Raw genomic sequence first — 4,027 nt, 5'->3', positions numbered from 1 at the left:
GCTCTTCAGGCTTCCCCCCCCTCTCTTCTTATCCCCCCATCCTTCCCTAGTCTGTACCCAGTCCTCCCCCCTCTGCCAACCCCAGCCACCCAGTCTTTCCCTCTCTATCCCCCCTAGCTTCACCTCCCATACCAGCTCCTTCTCCCTCCTCCCACCCTCTCCTCCCTTTCCCTCTAAAACACTCCCCTCCCTCCTCCACATCCCCACCCTTCTACCTTCCATCCTCCTATACCTCCTCCACCCTACCATGGCCCTTCTCCCTCCCCAGTTCCTCTCCCCACTCTCTCTCCCATGTTGGCCTCCTCTCACAATCCCTCTCTATGTCTACCTCCACTCTCTCTCTCTCTCCGTCCACCTCCCTCCGCAGCACCCCCACCCTCCCTCTCCCTGCCTTCCCATGCCTCGCGTCAGCCCTCTCCCTCACCCTACCCTTCCTCCACCCCTCCCTCTCGTGCCTCAACCCTCTCCTTCCCTCCCTCCCTCCCTGCCTTTCCTCCAGCACATATATACTCGCCTGCCACGTGTCTTTCCTCAGTGGTGACCAGACCACCGGGGATACAGGAGCTGGACCTGTACACACACACACACACACACACATACACTGACACACACGCACACACATACACTGACACACACGCACACACATACACTGACACACACGCACACACAGGTAACATTCACGCATCAATCAGTAAGTATTAGGTTCTTCCAATAATCTTGTTCGAGGTGTTTATAAGATGTGATATATCATGTTTTGCAGCATTACATAGTCAAAACTGAGATACCTGATTACAGATTAGTCACCCAGCTTACAGAAGTCCACACACTTGCTCTGGAAAAGTGTTAGAAAGTCACTAAGCCCCCTAAATTAAAAAAAACTCAGTAAGATATAAGCTAAAATTGCTAAAACTTGGCAATAACTGGGGAAAAACAAATCTAACCTTGCTACCTAAAGAAAATGCTACTTTCACCACCTTCTTGATACCTCACCAAAAGCCTTATTTTTTTATAGCCTGAGTTCGATTCCTGGACTTGTCATATGATTTTTAGGAAAGGTTTTTTTTTTTTTTTACTCTAGCCCATTTGGAAATATAAGTGAACTAGGGACCTGGACTGTACATTCGACGGTTGTTGGTTTTAGTTTGGGAGAAGGGTGGGTTAGCAAAATCTGGGTATCTGCCTGAAAGCTCGTGTAGCTGACAGGCATTGATTTAAGCCTTCTTTTTTTACAGCATGCCAGGTTAGAGGTCACTGCTCACCTGGCCTACACAGACAGACAAACAAGGAGGTGACCAGACGCAGAGCGGGTCATGGACGGGTCACTGGTCGCCACTCGTCCGTCGTACAGTCCCCGGTGGTCCTCGTGTCCCGCCTTCATCACCCAGTCCCGCCCTCACCACCGCAACCCATCCACCGCTACAGGCCCAGCTTACTGACTCCTGATGTCCCCCGGGCTGACACAGTGGCTGCTGATGTGGGAGGCTGGCTAAAGTATGTTGTCAGCATCGAAAGTTTAATTCCCAAGTGGCTGACTCACGACTCATAAGTTTATCAACATCAAAAGCTTCCAACCAGCTGACACGCTTGATTGGCAAATGTGTTTTTAGCATCGAAGGCTTAATAATTCCGGCCGTGCATAAACTGGGAATAAAATGAATCGTCAGTAAGAACAGAATTCGAATCAGGAATCTAAGGAAATCATGGTGAGAATTGGACACATGTACTATAAAGAGAAATCATGTGGTGACTTAAAATCAGAAACAGACTTAGCACAGCGAAAACATGTGGGGAATTTACAGCCAAAACCAGAAGTGTCGTCCATTCAAGAGATTCACCCGAGGATTCGAACAGTCCCCAAGGCTTCGAACAGGCCCGAAGCACCAGTGTCCCCGGAAGCGACCTCAGGAGGAAGACGACAGTGTGATGGGAATGTTGTTTGAGTTCTTTGATGATGCTGTGTTGACTGCAGAATATAATCTCGCTGAGCCCAGTCTTCAAGAGAGAGGCCTTTGGACCCAGAGAGAAGTGTCCAAGATTCATCACGACTTGATGGCAAACTGGAGTTTTGCTTCCTTTAATTCCTGTCTTGCTTGTGGGTTTAGCAGGTCACGAACAAGCCAGTAGGGACAGTGAATGCTCTATCTGGATGTGTACGATGGATCAGCGGTACACTCGGTCACCAAACGCTGCTTAGACAATCACTTCAAAGTAAAACTGCATAAGTAACAACCGTTCGTTAAACAGTGTTATACTATACGTGCTTGATTAGTGAATACTGTTGTCGTCATTACATTTCTTTTGAGTGGTTTAACAGCCAAGTCCCGAGAGGAAGATGGATGACAGACAGTGAGATTCAGCTTTTCCAGGCACATACAATAAATCCACCTTGAAGTTACTAAAATTACATGATCTAGCTCAATGATTAAGGCCTATAAATTTGCATATTACATTCTCAACGTTTATTATAACTGTGATGGGCTACCTTCCATCTTTCAAGCAGCTCTTCTAAGCACAATGTAAGTACCTAAGGCTAGACTTGTGGCTAGAGTGGCCTGCTATGCCCTGTCGCCCTTCCACGTCCGCCAGCTCAGCCAGTCAGTCTTCTGAGGGGCCGGGCTCTTATCTTGCTGCCACCTGGCCAATCAGAACACTCCCTGGCCTAGCGGGACAAATGGCGCCTCGCTATTGGTTTCCTTAGTGCCACCTAAGCCAATAGGCGGAGCATTTGTCCCTCCGTGGTGGTGGCACGTGGCGCTCGGAATGTTGATGTGTGATATAAAGCAAAAATACAGTTTTTGTATTACTCACCCCTATAGAAACTAGATACATTAATAGCTGTCTAGGGGTTACAGCTAAGATGAAGAGTTTTTTGCCAAGACAAGTTAGGCTTTTCTTATGAGGTCACACTTAAACTTTCATGATCAAAACTTCGCCAAGACTTCCCTGACGGCTGTGGCAACGAAGGATGTTACATGAAAAGCTTTTTTCATGTGATATCACTATGAATCACACAGCAAAAGTATGGAAAGTAAATATACTCTTTGACTTTCTGGGAAGACTTGGAAAAATGGAAGACAGGACACAATTTTGGCAAGGAACTGACGGTGAATTTTTGCTCATGACAATACGAGGTCTGATTTGAAAAGTATCCGACCTTTAGCTGATGAAAAGAAAAAAACAAGCTTACTTATACTTTAATCCCCTTCAAAGCATTCCCCTTAGGACTCAACACACTTAGCCCAGCGATCCTTTCACTGCTGGAGACATTTTCTAAGGTCAGTTTTTGGGGGATTGGTAGGATCTTTGACGCATTTGTCTTTAACTCATTTGTGTCCTCAACTCTCGAACCCTCCAGCCGCATTTCCAGTTTAGAAGGTAGCCAAAAGTAGCAGGGATACATGTCATGAGTGTAAGGAGCCTGCTGGACATGTGTGATCCTGTGTTTAGCCAAAAAAAAATTATGGATGAGATACAATGAGTGGAGTGGAGCATTGGCGTGGTGGAGCTGCCAGCCCTCAGTCAGAGTTACTTCAAAAAAATTACGTACACATTTTAGCCACATATTTGCCTCTGAATCTACCGGAAGTTTCATGATTCACTTAAGGCGAGAAGCGGAGGTACAGATGAGAGAGAGTCAAGCAAGAGAGACAGACAGACAGACAGACAGAGACAGAGACAGAGACGAAGGGGGATGGAAGGGTGGCTGGTGGGTGGATTTGGTAAGTATTTATCTTATTTCCCTTTTTTTTTTTCTCTCTACAATAAACAAGTCTCCATTTCTTTGGTTACATATTTTTCTATTTAATTAATCACTCTGCTTTAGTCATGAGGAGCCAGACACCTGTAGAGCTGTATAATTAAAGACACAAAGGTAAACAGGAAATCTCATCCACATTTTAATCTTGTCAATCAGAGGAAGGCCATTTTTTTCAACTGCCAGAGGACTTTATTGAAGTAAGGATGGACCCATGTTAGGTAATGGTAATAAAGGATATATCTAAACGCAATCAGATCCAAACACCCTTCC

General features: G+C 45.9%; 1 long non-coding RNA gene across 1 annotated transcript; it reads left to right on the top strand.

Annotated features, from left to right (window-relative positions):
- Window positions 1-539: 539 nt before the first annotated feature.
- LOC145392809 (uncharacterized) lies at window positions 540-2,791 on the top strand. Its single transcript, XR_013896070.1, has 2 exons — window positions 540-691; window positions 1,233-2,791. It is a non-coding gene; the product is annotated as an uncharacterized LOC145392809 (long non-coding RNA).
- Window positions 2,792-4,027: the final 1,236 nt, after the last annotated feature.

Source organism: Coenobita brevimanus, chromosome 23, assembly GCF_032717465.1.
Source record: "Coenobita brevimanus isolate Jiangsu-jjx chromosome 23, ASM3271746v2, whole genome shotgun sequence".
NCBI classification, from domain to species: Eukaryota; Metazoa; Arthropoda; class Malacostraca; order Decapoda; family Coenobitidae; genus Coenobita; species Coenobita brevimanus.
This window is presented reverse-complemented; position numbering and strand designations above follow the sequence as displayed.